Genomic DNA, 21933 nt, shown 5'->3' with positions numbered 1-21933 from the left:
GTAAAAAGGAATATTAGGACAGGGACGGTAAGCACACTGGGGCACTTATGCACCAAAACATGTTAAAACTGATATGTTTTGAGCATGTGTTGCAAAGAGATAATGAAAGAAATGAAATGAAAGAAAGACAGTAAAACAATAGAATGGTACCGTAATAGTCCTTGACTTAGAATCACAATTTCTGAACTTCTGTTGCTAAGCGATGCAACCATAAAATGAGTGGAGTCTGATTTTATCAATTTATTTTTTTTTGCCTCAGTTCTTAAATGAATCATGCAGTTGTTAAATGAATCTGGCTTCCCCCACTGACTCTGCTTGTCAGAAGTCCCACAGGGAGGTCGTAAATGGTGATCCTGGGATGCTGCAGCCATTGTAAATACAAACCTGAATTTTAATTATATAACCTCAGGGGTGCTGTGTGTAAATGTGAGGATCAATTATAAGTCACTTTTTTCAAAACCGTATTAAGTTTGAACAGTTAAATGATTATGAATCAAGCACTACCTTTACAGGAAGCTCCTTGAAAAAGATAACATTGCACAAATTTACACAAAGGTACTTTTTAAAATCAAAGCCTTCTAAACTGAGGTAAATCTCTAACATTAAAACCTGATTTAGATTTTAATGAATGTATGTTAATGTATGAGATTTTAATGAATGTATGAGACGACAGAGAATGAGGTGGCTAGATGGAGTCACTGAAGCAGTCGGCATGAGCTTAAATGGAATCCGGGGGATGGTAGAGGGCAGGAAGGCCTGGAGGAATGTTCTCCATGGAGTCATGATGGGTCAGACACAACTTTGCAACTAACAACAAAATATTTACCTATTACCTAGTAGTATATATTTACCTATAAAATGATTTTAAAATGCATAAAAATTTCCAAAATATGCCACTGATTGCTAAATGCTAGGCTTAGCAGTCTATGAATATGGACCAACTGTGAAGCCTTACTTCAGAAAGTTTGGAACGTTTTAATATAACTTTCTAGTCCAGTGTTTCTCAACCTTGGTAGCTTGAAGATGGGTGGACTTCAACTTCCAGAATCCCCCAGCCAGCACTGCTGGCTGGGGGATTCTGGAAGTTGAAGTCCACCCATCTTCAAGCTTCCAAGCTTGAGAAACACTGTTCTAGTCAAACTGTGAAAGGGGAATCATAGGCAAATGTTCTGAAACTGTCCTGAGAACATGTTAAAATGTTAAAGGTGTTATGTTTATTATACTTAAACTAATAACTTATTTTTCATGTTAAAAGTTTCTCTCACAACATCAAACTGCATTTCCTTCAATAACAATATCTAGACCTACTTGCAATCACCAACATTTTGTGAATGCCTGCATCATTCCTCCCCTCCCCCCTCCCATTCTTCTTAAATAGACCTTTGGAATAGATGTCATAACAACTTGTTTTTATTTAGTCACCGCTAAACTCCCCCCCCCCATTCTTTTTTTGTCATTCCTATTGACTTATCTCTTCTTATCTCTGTGTTTCTTTCTTATTTAAAGCACAGATTGAGATCTGCCAATATTACTGGCCCTTTGCATGCTATATTGAATTTGGACTAGCATCTGTTCCTGGAAGCACAAATAAGGATCAAATATTTTATGAGTGGCTGTCCAACCTTTAGAAGGGAAGTATCTCCTCATTCACATCCTAAACTTCTGTCTCTTTCATCCTTCTTATACATTGAGTGATTTACAAGGAGGCCCAAGCTTTCCAACTTGGATTCAATCTGATAAGTGATGCCCTCTTGCTGATGTCAGCAACCTGTACTAACAGTGTTCCTGCCTGGATGCAATGTGTGGTCAATGGAAGAAAGTCCAGATAAACCAACGTCTCCTGAACCCTATTAGCTAGCTGATGCAAAGTTAATCTGCCCCCTGTGCTGCACTGTGGATAGTATGCAACATGTGAATAAATGAACTAGCAATCTTAGGCTGCCAGAACTAGTCTGTAGTAAAAAGCATTGTAGACTTCTCTGGCCATGTACGCCGTACACTTTTTTTTTTTTTAAAGAAACCTGTATTGTGCCTTAGGGGCTGTACAACCAATTCCTGAGAAGTTGCTTATTGAGATAGAACATAGAACATATAATAATAGAGCTGGAAGAGATCTCAGATGTCTTGTAGTCCAACCCCTGCTCAAGCAGGAGACCCTATAACATATCAGACAAATGGTTGTCCAGTCACTTTTTGAAAGCTTTCAATGATGGAGCATCCACAACTTTTGAAGGCAAGCTATTTCATGGGTTAATTGCTCTCACCATTAGGAAATACTTCATCTTTAATGTCAGCTTCAAGTTTCCAAAATCAAGGAGAGAAGTTCTTCCATATTCTGAATCATCATACAAGGAAGTTCAACTTTCAACTTTTGTTTTCTTCAAATATACTGAGATGGCAATTTCCGTAATGACTAGGAATTCTGGGAATGATAGTTCAATATTTCTGGAAGATCTAGGCTGGGAAAGGCTTATGGAAGTGATTTATCTAAACCACGATAGTCAGTTGACTGTATTTATGTTTAAATGAAAAACTTATCCAAAACTTTTTGTTGATTCCAATGCAAAAGATACAGTTGTAATCAAGAAATATGAATAGCTGGAGTTTCAAAACACTTCCAAATTACCTAGTTGAATGCTGGCACTGAATGCTTTAGAAATAAAAAGTTTGATTTCCTATTTGATGAAAAGAAGACTCAGTGGTATAAATATTATATTCATTTCATTTGCAGTTGGACCCTAAAATAGCAGAAGACATGTGAAAAGCAAGAATGAAGTTAACTTTTTCCATACCGCTATTGAATCTTGTTTATGATTAGTCATATTTATATGCTTTGTTTTCAATGAGAAATACTGCTCCTTTGCTATCTTTATAAATGTGATATTAAATCTAACACCACACAGATTTGCTATTAAGAAACAGAGTCTAGAAAAGCAGTAAATAGAAGCAGAAGCTGTAAATTTTCAAGTTGCTCTTCTATTCTTAAATTTGAGAGAGACACCTGAGGTGCAGTAATAAAACATTATGCTTTCCCATCCCCTTTCTTTTTCTATCCATTTCCCATTTCCCCATCAATCTGGTGGGATTCAATTTGTAGGGTTTTTTTTCCCCAAGGATCCATTCAATTAAAGGATCTTTGGGCAAGACAACAAAGGGGGAAAGAAAAGAAAACCTAAATTTTTCACAGTGAATATCTACAAAGCATGTGTTTCTTTTTCCTCTTTGTTAACTATCTCACATGTCTATATTTGGGAGAGCAAGGTCATCAATGAGATGGTTTCCATTCTCACATCAAAATTATTTTCTCTTTGCTGAGAGAACTTTGTACATATGGAAGCTGGTAACATTTTGCATGCTTTGAAAATGAAACACTCCCTTACCTCATTTTATTTTTTTAGTTTGCTGAGTTTGTTATAATGTGATGATCTACATCAGGGATGTCAAACTCGATTTCATTGAGGGCCTTATCAGGGTTGTTTTTAACCATGGGGGGGCCGGGTTGAGAGTGGCCATGATAGGAATGGCCAGCTCGACGTTACTCGTGTCTGGGGTGCCTGTGGTGGCCTGAGTGCTCTGCCAGTGGAAATGGGCTGCCAAGCTCCGTTTTTGGCTGTGACAGCCCCCTGCAACCCTCTGCCAGCAAAAATGGAGCTCAGGAGGGCCTTTCCCAAGTTCTGTTTTCATTGGCAAAGGCACCACGGGCCAGTCCATCGCTGTTTCCAGGGGCCAGATCTAAGCACCCCGTGGGCGAGATCTGGACCCCAGGCCTTGAATTTGACACCCCTGGTCTACATGATATGTAATACATTACCTTAAGGGTTTTCTCCCTTCATTTTTAACCTACATGAACAAAAACAAAAGAACACAAAAAGTTTCATTCAGGTCAAATTAATTCAAAATAAATACTTCGCGCCCATAACCTACAAGGCATATGCAAAAAAAGGAGAAGGTTAAAGAACACAAGGCAGATCCAGAAGATGATGGAGAGACATGAAAGACACACTACAGCAGAATCAAATAAGAATAATTGAAGCTATTAGAAGAACAAGAACCAGAACTTTGTATCTCCCTCAACACCCAAAATGGAAGAAAGTGAAAAGCGGAAAGAGGAGGAGGAGGAGGAGGAGGAGGGGGAGGAGGAGGAATTTTTTATTGTTTCCACCAGTGGTGGGTTGCCCCCTGTTCGGATCAGTTCTATAGAACTGTGTTGTCACCCAGGCCCAAGTAAGTAGTAGGAAAATCAGTCAGTGAAAAAACAAACTTTATTTGAACAGCTGAGAATTACTTCATTCCCAGTGTCGTTCAACTAAATTAAAGCAAATTCCTCCCAACACAAATTCCTCAGTCCTATCGCAAACCTTGGTCCAATTAGGCCTTTCTTGGCAAACGTTCAGAAGTCACAGATACAAAAATAAATACAAGATGTAAACTAAGAAGAAGACGAAGCTACCAACATAGTTTTCCGGCAAAGCCCAAACGCCGTTGCTGGTCTGTTTTAAACCTTATGGGAGGGGCCAATCATCTCTTGGCCCTACTCCCGAGTTGTCCTCTTTGCTTGAGCTGCTTTTGCCTTCTGGCAGCTCTTCTCATGCGTACATTAGGAACAGGCTCCTCCTGTTCCTCTGCCTCACTCCTATCAGTCTCTGGAGGCTCTGGAGTCCGCACCTCACTCCCCGATGACCCTGGCTCCATCTCTGCCTCTGACGTAGAGCCCTCATCTGGGCCTTCCCCAGCCTCCTGGACTGGCCCATGTTCTTCCTCAGCCTCATCACTGTCCAACTCCGCTGCCAGCTCTGTAGGCTGCTGGTGGACCACAACAGAACTGGTAGTAAAACCGGTGGGAGGCTCCACCCACCGACCCTGACATCATCAGGAAGCTTCTGCACAGAAGTGCGTGCGAACGAGTGAAGCAAGTGTGCGCAGCCTCATTGCAAACTGGTAGCAAAGGTAAGTAGAACCCACCCCTTTCCACTAAGGGATGAGCAAATGTCTAGCTTCTCTGTTTCTTTTCCTTGGAGCTCTTTGGGAAGATCTTAACCATATAAAATCAGAAAAGATTTCAGCTTGAATCAGGAATGCTACCTGAAAAATTCCATATGGTCACCAATGTCGTTCATTGTGTTCCAATATTAGACTTATTTTGGCTGGACATCATTTTTTTGTAAGCAACTTTGAGAGTTTCCTCAATTAAGAAAGAAAAAGAAAATAAGTTAAAAAGCAAAGCATGTTTAAAAATTTATTATCAAATATATTCCTCTCTCTATCAACAGGGAGGAGAAGCCTTGGATCAAAAAGGAATTATTCCTTGGTTGTTTCAGTGTTGGTTGGCAAGTCAAGATAGAGAGGGAACATCGGGAATAAGATATATTTTTGACTTCTAACACACATGCTTCTCATTCTTTCAGGAAACTAGAGGCAAAAATGCCCACTAATCTACAACCTATCTTCCTTATGCTCTGAATAGTTTTCATGTCATCAGCAAAGATAAGCAAGGTTACTGCACAAAGCTTTGCTAAACTGATGCCAGGGCAAATAGAGCATTAAGGCATAGCTACATAATCAATGCATGTCAATACATGACCTAGTAAAGCTCTCTGTTATCAAGCAAGTTGTTCTATATTTTTTCCCCTAGAGCGGCGATAGATTCTAATCAGGGTTTTCAAGAGACTTCTTTAAACTCATTGGAGTACAGAATTGACTCACACTTAGGAGTTCATATTGCCTGAATTTGGCAGCAAACTGAAGACCGGTTCCTCTTAAGTCAAACTGTGAGTTTAGCCTTTATAACATCTTCTGGAAGATCAACTGCTTCTTCATTACAAGAGGGCCAAAATCAGGATTGTTTTGGTGGAGAATTCAAGCCTAACTTTCCAGGCTCTCCATATGCCTAGAAATGGTCATATCTCTTTCTTACTTTTCTCAGAAAGCACTGAAAAGGGAGATGATTTTGTACAGTTTTGGATGGGAAGGTTGTAGAAACAGGCCCACTGGTTTAAGTCTCATTTCAGAATCTGTATCCAGGATGAAACTGGCCATGACTTGGCTAGGCATATAATCAGTGAGCATAGTAGAATTTACAGTTGAGGAAGTCTATCCATGAGTAGTTCCAAAGCCATCCCATGACTGCTTCACAGAATGGTGATTTTCATAAATGAATCAACTTCCACACTTTATTCAAAGTCTAAATGTTGCCTCAGATCAAATATTTCCCAAAGGAGGCAATTGACATATTCACATATATTCACTAAAAATAAATATTAAAAGACTTACTAAGAACTAAAATAAAATGCTTTGCTTTAGTGCTACCCCTTTCTACCTTGCAGCAACTTCAGATATGTGAACTACTCATTCAAGGAACAAGTAGCTGCTTTAATACAATAACAATGAAAAGCTATTGTATGCCTAATCTGTCTTTTGTCACTATGCTAATTCCTTATAGCAAAGAGATAAGATTTTTTTACAATGCTTTGGAAAACCAAAAATAGCTTTTTTTATTATTATAGATAGCCACACACTCTTGCAAAAAAAAGGTTCAGCAAAAAAGCAAAACAAAATTTAAAGACCATTGATCTTCTCAAGTAATGAAAATCCAAAAGTAATTCATCTTCAAAGAGTGGGGGGGGGGATTCAATTCTTAATGCATGGTTTATTGAAGAAAAACAGCATTACTTAGATAGCTTTTCAGATAACAAGAATCCAAGAAAAATAAAACAAAGCAAGTGCATTTGAATTTTGAAAGTGATTCAGATTTCATTTGAATTGGCTGCTGAGCCCTTTTTCAATTTTACCTCCACGTGTATTTTAGTACTGAGGAATCCCTTTGAGAATTGGCTAAGAACCGAACCATTATTTGGTATTCAAAGTCTTTCACAATTCACATGCAAAAGCTTCAAATCCTGGCTTAAAATCATTTGGAATTCATAGCACAATTATTAAAGGTAACATATAAATCCATAAAGGGGGAAATGGAGAGGAGCAATTAAAAGAAAAAAACCTAAAGTAAGTGAAAACTCAAAATGTTTTAATTGTTGATGGGTAATGTGGAGAAAGTTTTCATTGAAAGAATATGACTTACCGGTAACTATTTTCTCCTGACACTCAATTCTATAGCCTTAATAAAGGCAGAATATAATTACAATATGATTAGATAAAAATCCTTCTGATCATGGGTCAAAATATCCAGGAATATTTTTACAAATAACTGTAAAATAAAATAACCATGTGGAAGAGATTACTTCAAATAAATCCATTAGCATTAAACAATTAATTCACTCAAAATAACCAGTGATTGCTTTGTTCTTTCTCTGTTATAGTGCAAATGCATTTCCAAGGCAAATGCAAGCCTTTATTCACATGGCATTTGAATCTCCCATGGTAACTTGAATTTTAAAAAGCAACATATTTTCATTACATCACAATAAATTCAAAGTGTAGAAGATCAGGTTGGTGAGGCTACTCACTTTCATACAAACTTCTATCTTTCAACAACAGGAACTTCATCTAAATGTTCACTTCCATGTAAGCACATTTACATGGATGTTCTAATTCAAACTAAACTAAGGTGACCAGATTTTAACATTGGTAAAGAGGGACATTGTGGGCATGGCTTATTTTGTGGGCGTGGCTAGCTGGTCATGTGACTGGGTGGGCGTGGCTAGCTGGTCATGTGACCGGGTGGCCATGGCTATGTCTATAGGGTAAGGTGAACAGATTTTAACATTGGTAAGAAGGACACCATTGTGGGCGTGGCTTATTGTGTGGGCGTGGCTTGGAGGCCATGTGACTGGGTGGGCGTGGCTACCTGGTCATGTGACCGGGTGGCCATGGCTATGTGTATAGGGACTACTCAGAGGGCTGAAAAGTCATTTCTGACAGGTCCTCGCACTTTTGACTGGTCCTCACACTTATGACCATCCTCACATTTATGCCCGTGCAGCATTCTTAACAACCATGTCACTCATTTCACAACTGCTTCTCTTCAACATGGTGACAAGATAGGGCAAAAATGTAAAATGTGAGGACAGTCGTAAGTTCGAGGACTGGTCAAAAGTGTGAGGACCAGTCAAAAATAACTTTTTCAGCCCTCTGAGTAGTCCATATGCACAAAAGGACTAACCAGAGAGCTGAAAAAAGTCATTTCTGACAGGTCCTCGCACTTTTGACTGGTCCTCACACTTATGACCATCCTCACATTTATGCCCATGCAGCATTCTTAACAACCATGTCACTCATTTCACAACTGCTTCTCTTCACCATGATGACAAGATAGGGCAAAAATGTAAAATGTGAGGACAGTCATAAATTCGAGGACTGGTCAAAAGTGTGAGGACCAGTCAAAAATAACTTTTTCAGCCCTCTGAGTAGTCCATATGCATTAAAGGATTACAGCAATAGAGAGGGATGAAGGAATGGAAATTAAGAGTAGGAGTGAGGGTAAGAGAGGGAGGAAGAGAGGAGGAGAAGGAGAAAGAAAGAGGAAGTAGGGAGGAGAAAAAGAGGGTGGGGGGAAGAGAAAGTAAGAAGGAAAGAAAAGAGAGAGGTGGTAGGTTTGAGGAGAAAGATTGCTGTACAATAAAAAAGATGAAAGGGAAGAAAGCCAACCCCAAGCAAATATAAAGATATTAAGATAAAGAATGAATTGTTAAACTTTAAAGAATAAGAGAACAAATATGAATAAATAGCAATAATTAGAAACACACATACAAACATACAATGTATTTTCTTTGAACAGAATATTTGGCTGGTTCACAAATTTAAACAGCGTTTAGTCATTTCAATTAAATTTACAATTTCTATATTTCCTTTTTGCCATATTTATTCCTCATCTATTTTTAAAAAAAACCAATATTACCCTTCATCCTCATCTCTAATCTTAATCAAATTCAATTTTTCCCTTCTATTCTATATTATACCCCTTCCCATTGTCATCTATTTTTATATCCATCCTCACATTGTTTAATTATGTAATTATGTAATACAGTTGTTTAATACAAATTCAACATTTTAATATAAATCAATGTTATAAAACTATCTTTTTTGTATATTAATCAATATGAACATGAATATTCCAATTATTTCCATGCAATCCAATTTCTTACAAATCAATTAATTATATTTACCAATAATAATAAACCAAATAATTTCTCCCATATATTCCTCCAAACCACAACTTAACCATTTCTGCTTTCAACACAATAGACAATTAATTAATAGTATCTCAATTATTACAATTCCCTAGTTAAATACAGCTTTTTTTCCTTTGTGTTTTAAAATCTTGAACTCTCCTCCTAAATTTCCCATTGTTTGCAGTTTTTCACCTACCTTTTTTGGGGAGGAAAAATAAAAATAAAAATAAATCTCTCTCTGCCTCATTTTGTCATGCTGCACCAAAGACCCTGGTTTCGGTTTCGTTTCTGAAGCTTAGCTAGGGGGAAAAAAAACTGCTTTACACTGATTGCCTGTAGGGCGGCCCTTTGAAGCCCCGGGCAAGAGTTTAAACAGTTTTTTTTTCTTCTAGCCATCAGCTGGGGCTCAAGAAAAATCGGGACTTTTTTGAAACGCCGCGGGACGCGGGACAAATTGCTCAAAAGCGGGACTGTCCCGCCAAAAGCGGGACGTCTGGTCACCTTAAACTAAACCTGGAATTTCATGATAGAGACTTTTGTAACTCAGTATTTCCTCTTTTAGACTTAAGTCCAGTTGCCCTACTCCAAAAGTGAAATAAAATATAAGGAGAATAATATAAAAGAGATGGTAGAGAGAAGGGAAACTCCCCTGCCATGTGTTTTCTAGTCCAGCATTATAAGTTATTGTTCTTTTTATCCATCCAATTTAGTACAATCCCAAGATGTTGTAGAAAATTTATTTGATGATTCAACCCAGGTATCTAGCACGATATAGAAAGATGCTTCAGCTGATCCTTTTCACGCTTTCTGCAAGGTATGCCTGAAGAGATGAAAACTATAGAGGAAGACCTCAACAGGTCAACATCTGCAACTTCTGCTTTGATATAAATTAAAATTGTGTTTGCATGTGTAGGAAGTTAGCACCCACCCCTTTCCTAGAGGAATGAAATATTTTGGGAAATATTAAAAAGGCAGAATATTATGTTTCCCTGTATGAGAAATGGAGAAGCATGTTTTAAAGACAAAGCAGCTCCCACCTTCCTGCCCCCACCCTTTGTTAATGGGCCAGAGGCAGAAACTCAATCCTTTGTCAAAGGACCATAATCTGCAAAACAATAGAGCCCATCTAGCAGCACATGGCACCTGGGAAGATTACATCAGCCAGGAAGGCTAGCTAAGACCCCCACCTCTTGGAAGTCTGACAACCAATCAGGATACTCTTTCTGGGCCCCAGGAAGTTCAAAACCAGGGAAAGCATAAAACAAGGGGACTCGCTGTATCTCAGGCCTCTTTTCTGTTCAGGAACTCTAGCCATGTGATCCTGTCCACCATTAAACCATCTTTCCAAGCAGTCTCCATGTTTCCAGTGTCTTTTTCCCCACTTGGAGCTGAACCCAGAAAGATATTTCTTCCTACACATGTTAATGCCCTCAAGGCATTGTTGATTTCTGGTGATTACTTAGATCAGGGGTGTCAAACTCACATCATCACAGTGGCATCATCTAATGTATCAGGACTTTTTCCCCCTTTGCTAAACCAGGCATGGGCACAGTCACTACATGACACATCCCACAGGCCTGGATTTTGACTGCCCAGACTTAGATGAATCCCTGAAGTTTTCTTGACAAGATTTCAGAAGTAGTTTGCCATTGCCTCCTTCCTAAGGCCAAGAAAGAGTGACTGGCACGGCCATTCAGCTGGCTTAATGCCTAAAATGGGAATAGAACTCACAGTCTCCCAGTTTCTAGTTTTAACCACTTCATAAAACTGGCTCTCATAAAACTCGGTACTTCTGTACAAAGCTAATCAATGACAGAAAAGAATGTGGTCAGAACAACCCAAGAAAGTGAACTGCTACTCCATAAAACAGTATATTATTTTAATAGTTTCAGCAGGCTCACAGCATATGACAAAAATAATACATGTTCCTGCCTATAGCTTTGTAAAGTAGTAAAAAGACTGACTCAAAAGAAGAAAGAGAACAGTAATCAAGAATTATGACTATCTCTTGAAAATGGCATACCATCATAATAAAGGAAAGGACAATCCAGGGAATAAAACAGAGATTTTATTTTACACAAGTTCTATATGTGTGCATAAAAGGATTTGTATGCTAATTGACATTCTCCAATTATGTTATTTCTGTCACTTTGGTATTCTCCAATGTCTTTTCATAGAAATACATAGTTGATTACTTTTGTGTGCCTTACTGTGGGAGAAAAAAACCCTTATGAATTATTTAAAACGCATCTTTGCCATAATTTAAGGTTACTCGCAAAGAGCATTTTAACATACTTTTTAAAAAACAATCAATAGTGGTTGAGTTAAAATATTAATTAAGCCTAATAAGTTTTAAATTGATGGTACCTGCAGATCTATGATGTTTTAAAGTTATAGTTAGCAGCCACAATTTATTTAATGTCAGAATAACTGGCTTTAAAGATCACTAGAATGTCAAGTTAACAAAAAAATTACTGCTGTAACCATGGCTGTTATTCGAATGCATACTTGTCTGTCAACATACCCTTTACTTTCATTTGTGTGGACCTACAGTCTATTACTTTGTGGTAAAACATTTTTAAAGAGCACTTTAAAGTGAATCAGCTTGTGAACACTATCTTCTCAGTTGTCATAAATTCTTGAGCTACTGATTGCTATTGTGTTCATTATGAAAAGAAAACTTGTATATTCAGTGCACATGCTTGAAAGTTTAATGAAATGGCCACTTATTGGATAGCTCTATTTACAAAGGGAAGGGGGAGAATTTTTTCCCCCCCATCAGTCATCTTGTATGGCCGCATTGCATGGCAATTGAAATTATGTGGTGATGGGTAGGATCAATGGAGAAGTGGCATTCGGAAGTGGCCCGGAATTTCATCCCTGTTCCTCGTTGTATGCATAATACCGGCATACAAGTAGTACAAAATGAATTCTCAATACAGGTGATTTATGTAGATGTAGATATATATAGATATAGATAATATAGATATAGTTCTATAGATGTGGGCTATTTTGGTGAAATGGTTAAGGCCCCAGGCCATAAAATGGAAAACAATCAGAGCTGGGTTTCAGCAGGTTCTGACCAGTTCTGGAAAACTGATAGCGAAAATTTTGAGTAGTTCGGAGAACTGATAGTAAAAATGCTGACTGGCCCCACCCCCCATCTATTCTCTGCCTCCCAAGTCCCAGCTGATCGGGAGGAAATGGGGATTTTGCAGTAACCTTCCCCTGGATTGGGGAGGGAATGGAGATTTTACAGTATCCTTCCCTTGCCATGCCCACCAAGCCACACCCACCAAGCCATGCCATGCCCACCAAACCACACCCACAGAACCGGTAGTAAAATTTTTTGAAACCCACCACTGAAAACAATGTCCTGTTTTAGGCACCAAATCAGCTGAGTAGCCCTGGGCCAGTCTCTCTCTTAGCCCTAGAAAGAATGCAATGATAAAGCACTTCCAAAACACCTTGCCAAGAAAAGAGGACTTGTCCAGACGCTCACCAGGAATCAAGACCTATTAAAAGACTCTCCCTCTACTTCTCCCTTCTCCCTCCCCTCTATCCTTCTCACACATACACACATATTTAAAAAAATATTGTACTTGGTACAGAGATGATAGAGATATCTAGATCAGAGGTCCTCAATCCCTAGGCCACGGCCCACCTCTGGGCCTTGAGATATTTGGAACCAGGCCACAGAAGTGACGGGTGAGTGCATGCACACATATGTATATTTCCACTTGTGCGAACAGCAGGTAAGCAAGTGCGCGCACACTCCATTTGTGTGAGTGGAAGATACGTATGCCCGCCACTCACACAAATGGAGCTGAGTGTGCGCATGCTTGCTTGCCAGTCACTCAGAACCATCACATCCTTCTCCCCCAAGTCAACTGTGATGTAGATGGATGGAGAGGGAAGGAGGGGCAGAGGGAAAGGGTGAGGGAGTAGCAACCCAGCCTCTGTTTAATGTTAGGGTATCTACGCTAGGAACTGTTTGGGCACATTATTGTGAAGAGGCAAAATGTATCTGCCAAAATATTCAGTTTCTGGAGAAGTATTTGGACAAAAATCCTGAAAAGGATTTTTCAGATCCTTTTTAAAATGCCATGGGGGAAAAGGATGTATTATTTTCTGGCAACATATATTTCTAAGTGCCCACGCCTTAATGAGATTGCGAAATATGTCAAATTTCTTTATAGTTCTGGCTGCATTGCAAAGATTGCACTTACACTTTTCAGATTTAGAGGTTTATAGGGAAGTACATTGGATGAGTTAATGATGCTGTTCCTAAGACTGATGTCTTATTTTGCTGCATAGAAATTTTTGCATTTTATTTTCTTCACTCATCAGATGGAGACATATTTAAATGGTCTGTTATGACTTCGAAGCCATTGCAAACAATTCTAGTATCATATGTGTCAGCTGATAGGTGATTTATCTGAATTGGAGCAGACATTTTTCAGTTCACAATTAGCATAAGAATAATAGTACTCCATTGAGAAACAGATTTTAATTTTTTTGATTCCCTACCCCTACTCTGTTGCTGAAAAAACTGAATGGAAATTGTTTTTATCAGCAATGTAATTTTCAGAAATGCTGGAGCCACAAAATGGAAAAAAAATGGTTTTAGTTTTAAGGTGTTGCAAATCAGTACTTTCTATAAATGTCCATTTATAGGGAAGGAGATGAAGTAATGATAAAAGATGTGTCACAATGCAAACCATATGACTTTCCCATTTGCTTCTGGTGCCCGGATGCAAATGTGACAGGATAAGGTTTGTCATGATACACATTTTGACATATCAAAATTGTTGCAGTAAGTATAAACTCTGCTATTAGTTTATTATGCACTGTACTGCATAACTAGATTTCCAATTGCAGAAGAGGATGGTTAACCTGGGAAAATCTCTCAAATGTGTAATTTAGATTTTAAAAATTCCTTCTTTAATTCTGGAGTTGATGAATGGGATCACTACAAATGGCACTGGTATTTCTAAAAGGAAGGAAGGAAGGAAGGAAGGAAGGAAGGAAGGAAGGAAGGAAGGAAGGAAGGAAGGAAGGAAGGAGGAAGGAGAGAGAGAAAGGAAGGAAGGAAAGAAGGAAAGAAAAAAGAAAGAAAGAGGGAGGGAGGGAGGCGGATAAAGGAAGGAAGGAAAGAGGGAGGGAGGGAGCGATGGAGGGTAGGAAAGAAAAGAAAGGAAAAAAGAAAGAGAGAGAGAGAAGCAGGATGAGCATGACAGTGGAGTTAAACATGTCATCAGTTTGGAATCACTGTGCAGTCACAAGAGACCCAAGTCTACCCCCCTCCCCATGAATTCTGTTGATCCTTATCTAGTGCCAATAGGAGATCAGATTTCTGTATATAATAAACTTTTAGTGCTTTGAACTCAACTCTTGTTCCTGGTTACTTGTGCCCGACAGCAAGTAAGTAAGCAAGCAAGCAAGCAGCTATCTGTTTTTCATTTTTCCAAGATAGTGATTCAGATGTCCTGGCCTGTAGGCATGCAGGGGAATTGGGGTTAGGGAGTTGACAAGCGACAAAACATATGTCATGATGCAAACCAGATGACCTAAATACTTATATTTGACATCAAAATACTAGTAATAAAAGGCTGTGGTTCACATTGAGGCACTGCACATTTAATCATTTTTGTATCAATGCAGTTTGAATCTGGCAATTTTGTGTTGACTCAAATCTGCTTATAGCTTTTAAAAATAAAGAATTTGAAATTATCTCCAGATGCCAGCTACCTGCTACTATAATTAATACAGGTAATAATACTGAGGAATAATCCAGCCACTGCCTCTTCCATCATCAGACTCCTAATTTTAGAATTCTATCATGGTAATTGTATATAATTGTAGAAGTGCTGCGTTTCAGAAGAATCTACTTTGTAAGGGAAAGCCATCTTGTTCTAATATGGAACACGAATGCTGAATGGAATGCATTATCTAATATAACTACATCGCATAACATAAAACTAATAATCGGTGTGTAACTGTTACTATGCAACTTTTTGTATAAACTTAACAATCACCAAGGTTACAAGTTAAAAATTGTCAAATTACATTGTTATTGTAGAGACAGGAAGAACAAACTTCAATATAATTTTGCATGATTGTTTAAGAATAAAGAAAAACATTACTCTTTACAGATCAAAAGATGGCTTAGGAGTATATGGATTTTATTAATCATTAATTTGGAACAATAATAGATGTTTACCACACAATATATAAGCTGAATAGTCCCCTTGGGTGTCCTTTTAGGCAGAACACCTTGACATTTGTCAATAAATTGTACCATCTCAACTCCCTGTTGAAGTGGTATCATCATTTCAACTCCCCATTGAAATCGTATCTATTTATCTACTCTCATAGAACATGCTTTCAAACTGCTAGAGGGACAGAAGCTCGGTCAAATGACTGGAGTTCACCCTGTTACACAGTTCCAGAACTCAAACCACTGGAGCAAAGACCATCTCTAGCATCATTAAGCCACTGAGCTACTGCACCTCTTTGTGATTCTTTGATATTCCTCAAATGTAAATGTCATTTTGTGTGTCATTAATATGCTCACTAGGGCAGTGTTTGGAATGTGATTTCAAATAGTAGCTTGGAGTACATAAGTGAGAATATATGTATGTATGTATGTATGTGAGAATTACCTTGGAAGATTGGGGAAAGAGATGCTGCCTAGGGAAAGTTCAGATAAAAGAAGGAGGAGCTGCAGCTGAGTAATAAACAGAGACAGAGGCTTAGAAAGGAATCTGCTCTATACTTTTCAGATTTGCAAGATTATGTTAATATAGCCTTATTATAAACTAGATTACCTTATTTTGTTGTGTTTCCTGCCTGTTTTACTTGAGAGTCTAACATTAAACACGCAATATTTGAAATAGCACCAGCCTGTTACTTATTAAAGCAGCTGCTTCTTTTTTTCTGTGATTACATGACTACTCTTTCCAGTTGCCATGTGATCCAGAAAAAGAAACTGTTGATTTTAATAACCTGAGAAAACAGGCACTATAGCCACACCTCCACATTTTCCATTGTATCTTTTTGAAATGGTCTATATCCACAATAACTACAGTATACTTTCCACATTAAATAATTTTCTAGTTCTTTTCTGAAGAAGGAAAAGAAGAAGGCTTTGGGTACAGGTAGGTTTGGAATGCAAGGTTTTGGATGCAAGATCAGTAAATGTAACGAAAAGGCATTTGCTAGAAAGAGCCATGATTTATCTTCATTACAGTTATCTGTTCACCAGCAAGGCAGAGTATTATATATTTGAACCAAGACATTGAAGCTGGTAGCCAAGCTTCAATGCAATCAAGAAGATATATGGGGTGAAATAGTAGATAGTGTTTTACCAATTTATCATGATTGTACAACAACTGCTGAATCATAGCTGTAAGTAGCCAAAGTTCCTCATGATCTAATATTGTCAGCACATTTGTCTGCAGCACCAATATTTTAAGCTGAAAGTTACCACCATTCCGATACACAATGAGTTTCAAGTGATCTATTTAATTTTTACCTGGGATGAACAATGGCAGAAATAATGTACTTTCAAGAATAAATATTAGTCCTGAAACTTAGAGAATTAGACCAGGGGTGGGTTCTAAATTTTTTTACTACTGGTTCTGTGGGCATGGCTTATTTTGTGGGTGTGGTTTGATGATCATGTGACAATTATTTAGGATTTAGCAGAGGTACTGGTCTACCAGGCTTTTAACTGCCTGCAGAACTGTACCGGTCTACCCATTTGTTCTTGGAGCATTCTGATCTACCCATTTGTTTTTCGAGGCACTGGTCTACTCATTTGTTTTTCGAGGCACCTGTCTACTCATTTGTTTTTCGAGGCACCGGTCTACTCATTTGTTTTTTTAGTGCATTGGTCTACCACCACACTGCCTTTTAACACTGATCAGCTGTAGGGCAGCCTTTTGAAGCCCCGCAGCAGGAGTTTAAACAGTTTTTTTCTTTCTAGTCGATCAGCTGGGACTCGGGAGGCAGCAAATAGATTGGGGGCGGGCCAAATAAAAGGTAAGAATAACACTGCTCCCGAACAAAGAGAACCGGTTCGGTTATGTCATATCGTCACCGCTACCAACTCGGCCGAACCAGGCCGAACTGGGAGGAACCCACCACTGAATTAGACTTACACTGAGTTGTGATGCTGTTTCCTATTTGAAAAAAAAAAAAATCCTGTCACTTTTCATCTGCCCTTTCAGGAAGGCAAAATCAGAAAACAGAAGTTGTCAGGAGCTTTGAAAAATACTTTAATGGGATAAGGATATTATAGCAGAAATTTAAAAAGGCCTTTTCTTTGTCAACTTATCTCTAACCTAATGAAGGTTATTTTTTTTTTTTACGCTCAATCACACAAACCTGAATTTGACATTTTTCAGTAATGGTTTGATATTCCCCTCCTGTTTCTGAGTCAAACCCTTATTCTGTCAAAAGACAAACTCCCCCATCAAAATCACCCATGCCCTGAATGTGAAGATTGGCAAGGCAGCTTGCCAAGCTCAATGCACAAGCCTGAGATGGAAAATTTACATGAAACTGGAATATGTGCAAAATCCCCAACTGCCCAGCAAGAGCCACTGAATACAAATACATGCACTATTCAGAGGATCTTAAAGATTAATATGCATTTGAAACTAGAGACTTTACCATGGGGATTGATGGATGAACAGATAGAAAAAACAGTCATGGAACTTTATTTTAACATGTGATGACTGCAGCAATGTTATTATTTTATAATTTTACAATATTATTTTACTTTTTACAAAAGTAAAAAGATTTCTCACTATCCACATGGAGGAACAGCTGATGAAGATGATGGAACTTGTAGATATCGCTAAATTGACTTTCTTGGTTAGAGAAAAGACAATATCTTGCCTATTGCTTTCATTGTTTTCATTGTAGCTAGTTGTATTTTTGTACCAGTTTTAAGTATTCAATATGGTCAGATAACTAATAAAGATTCTGTCCTGTCCTGTCCTGTCTGTCCTGTCCCATTCCATTCCTTGTTTTCTTCATATGAGTTCTTGCTAGCTTTTACCTCCTTTTTAAGATTCTTAATAAAAATTATATGAAACTGAGCTAATTACATCCTCTGCCACATTCCAGTTCTCTATGGGTCAGAGCAGTGGTGGATTGCCCCCGGTTCAGACTGGTTACAAGAACTCGTATTAAAAACCGGCAGGAGGCTTCACCCACCAACCCCGCTGACATCAGGAAGCTTCTGTGCATGTATAGAAGCACGCATGCATGGCGACGTTGCAAACCGGTAGTAAAGGTAAGTAGAACCCACCCCTGGGTCAGAGTAACCCTTCTGGTGAATCTAATGTGAAGTCTCCTCCTTCCATGCGTAGAATCCAAAATATTACATTTCACCTTATATTCCCTGGCTATGAGAACCAGTGAGTGAAGAAAAAGTGCTGAATGTAAAGGATAGGGAAGGCCCTCCTTAACAAGAAGAGAATGGCAAAACACTGTCCGTACTTTCATCGAGGTGGATGGTTGCAAACAGACGGTCACAGGTTGGACTGGTCTATGACAGTGAAAGACCTAATAAACTTCAAGTCTGGTTTCTTGGATGAATGGAAAGAAGGAAAAAAATTCAGCAGAAAACTATAACAAATGCCCACAACAAACTTTCATGACTTGTGTGCTCTACTGTACATTTCTATGTAGCCTTGGCTAAATCTAGCTATTCATTTAAATAGCTCTGTATCACTTGTCTCTTTCCAAAATTATCCAAAATCAAAGGTTCATGGAACCATAGAGGCAGGACTTTTCAACAGCCAAGATTATAGACATAAACTGCTTGAAAAGGAGCCGACTAAAAAATGCAGAGACTTGTTATATGCAAATTCTGCAAATAACAACAAATCAAGCCAATTGTCCTGTTGGTGGGAAAAGTAACAATGCAAAAATTGCTCCAGCATCACATTAATCTTCTCTGATTATGTATTCAGTTGTGAATGGTGATACAATGACAAATGAGTATGACCATTTAGCAAGTGAAAGAGGGCTTTTCAGAACTTGGATGTAAATTGAGAGCCATGATCCAAGATGTCTAATTCATGTCTAATCTCCTATTCCAAAAGAAGAAGAAAAAATGTGTCCTATTGTTTTTCTCCCAATGTCCTGAAATCTTATTGTTATGGCAAAGTAGGGATACATCTTCCTTGATAGGAACATATAAATGAACATTGTGAAACAAAGGTCCTTCAATTACAGAAAATAAAGAAGAATCTATCTGTAGTGCTAGAGGTCATTTACTTGAGCCCTGACATGTTTTTTGTTGGTGTAAGTAGTCAGGGGTGTCAAACTGGTGGCCTGTGGGCCAGATGCATCATGTGCAATCTACACCCACCCCAGCTCCACAAATGGGGAAACATCACGTGACAGCAACTTGACTAGCGAGTTTGACACCCATGGTGTAAGTGAATACTATCCAACAGATCTACTTCCTGATTCCATGTTCCTAGCTCCTCTGAAGTGCCCCTTCTGGAAGTGAAGTGTAGGATAGGACAAATCTGTCAGATATCAAGATTGTGGTAGGGGGAAAGCACCAGAAATATCAAGTTCAGGCTTGTGAGATAAGGCATCTTGTAGATATGTGTGTGAGCTGAGAACACAGCTAGTATAAAAATTGAAGCTGGAAAAACATTCATATGAAGAATTGTGATCTGACACTCAATGAAACTCTTTAAACTGGTCCTTGTGCCTTTCATTTGCACACATGGATGCCTTCACACCTCTTCCTATGTTATCCTTTGTCACTATTGTAGGCCCTTTAGAGAAGTTACCTTTCCCCAAATAATGAAGCTTTTCCCTCTCCATTCACCATCATTATCATTATTTTAATCTGCATTACCAGGTTAAAAATGTATATTGAATGTTTCTTTTATTTTTATATTATTATTATTATTATTATTATTATTATTATTATTATTATTATTATTATTGTCTCTTTTATTCATTAAACATGAAACTCGCTCAACTGAACATTTAAAAATGTGTCACAAATATGATTGACTGGTACTAATGGTTGATACGGGTTGCTGCCAGCCCTTATCTACTTAAAATATATGATGTTCCGAGTAGCACAGTTTTTTGCAGTTCTGCTGGTGTTATTGCAGGAAGCTGCAATTCAAGTTTTGCGCTTATGTCCCAGTCCCTTTATGGTTGCACGCCCTGGTTCCCCAGCAATAGCAACTGAGCCCTGTAGCCCATTTTTCGGCAGATGTCCAGGTGCCATAGCATCTGATGTGGTCCTTGTTGACCCGGGCGATGACTGATCTGGTATGGAATTTTGATGATTTCTTTCTTATCATTGGTGATGGTAAGTACCTGGATTGGTTCACGGTGGCTAAGCCATTACCAATCCAAAGACCAGCATTCCCATAACCATAGGGGCCACACCTGATAGCCATCCAGTTGTTGTGGTGGTTGTTGTTGTTGTTGTTATTATTTTTATTATTATTATTATTATTATCTTTATTCATTAAATATGAAACTCAGTCAACTGAACATTCAAAAATGCATCACAAATACCATTGACTGGTGCTAATGGTTGATACGGGTTGCTGCCAGCGTCCTACGTATCAACCAAGTACCTTCTTAAGATGTACGATGTTCCAAATAGCACAGTTTTTTGCAGTTCTGCTGGTGTTATTGCAGGAAGCTGCAATTTGCTGATGCATCTTATAAAATTCTTGGACATGCTACCAAGTGCCCTGATGACAATGGGTATCACTGTTACATGTTTCATCCATAGCCATGTAGTTTTGATGGCCAGGTCACGATATTTCATGTTTTTTTCCAGTTCTTTTTCTTCGACTCTGGCATCTCCTGATACCACGATGTCAATAAATTGTACGTTTCGGTTTTCGACAACTGTGATATCTGGCATGTTGTGTTCCAAGTGACAATCCGTCTGTATTCGAAAGTCCCACAAGATCTTCACCTTCTCATTTTCTATTATTATTATTATTATTATTATTATTATTATTATTATTATTATTATTATTATTCATTTAGTGTTCATCTTTTAATTATCAATTTTGTATGCTACTCAACTCCCAATGATTCTGGGCTGCTCATAACAATTACAAGTAGGGAAATGAAATAATAACCAGTAAAAATATATACATGACAAAACTAATAGACTGGATGAGGAACAAAGCAAAAAGTCTCCCTCACCAAAAGCCCTGGGCAAAGAGCCACATTTTTTTTAAGGCCTTCTTGACCAATAGTTGAGTGGGACCATTAGGATATTTTTATTTAATGCTGTTTCTTTGTTTCGATTTTGAGTTTTACCTTATTGGAGGTTTAAAAAAAAGTTGTAATATTTTAACAAACTGAGTTTGATTTATTTGCCCTAATATTATTTCAATAAGATTTCACCTGTCAGGAGAGTTTTCAAGAAAGGAGCCCTTGTGTTTAAGGAGAGGAGAGTGCGATTTCAATTAATATTAACTCAAGAAATAAATGACTGTAGAATTTTATTTTACAGTGCTCATTTTGTCTTCTTTCTTTTTCTGACTGACAGGCACCATTAATTATCATAAGACTGCCGCACAAAAGATTATTGTTATCTTCTAAGAAACAAGAATTACTATGTGTCAGAATAGGACAAATACATTTTTAACCTAAGGGAGGAAAGGCATTCCAGTTAATGAAAAGTTATTTAAAAATGCTCCTTCAAAAACCAGAATTAAGTAATAAGAGATTAGATTTTCATTAGACCAGAGAACAAATTGATCCTTTGTGCTTAATGAAGGGATTT

General features: G+C 38.1%; 1 long non-coding RNA gene across 1 annotated transcript; it reads left to right on the top strand.

Annotated features, from left to right (window-relative positions):
* The first annotated feature begins 5632 nt into the window (after nt 1-5632).
* On the top strand, nt 5633-21600 carry LOC148114876 (uncharacterized). Its single transcript, XR_015733337.1, has 3 exons — nt 5633-5768; nt 18264-18432; nt 20971-21600. It is a non-coding gene; the product is annotated as an uncharacterized LOC148114876 (long non-coding RNA).
* The last annotated feature ends 333 nt before the right edge of the window (nt 21601-21933 follow it).

Source organism: Pantherophis guttatus, chromosome 3 (genome assembly GCF_059756535.1).
Source record: "Pantherophis guttatus breed Tessera chromosome 3, ASM5975653v1, whole genome shotgun sequence".
Taxonomy (NCBI): domain Eukaryota; kingdom Metazoa; phylum Chordata; class Lepidosauria; order Squamata; family Colubridae; genus Pantherophis; species Pantherophis guttatus.
This window is presented reverse-complemented; position numbering and strand designations above follow the sequence as displayed.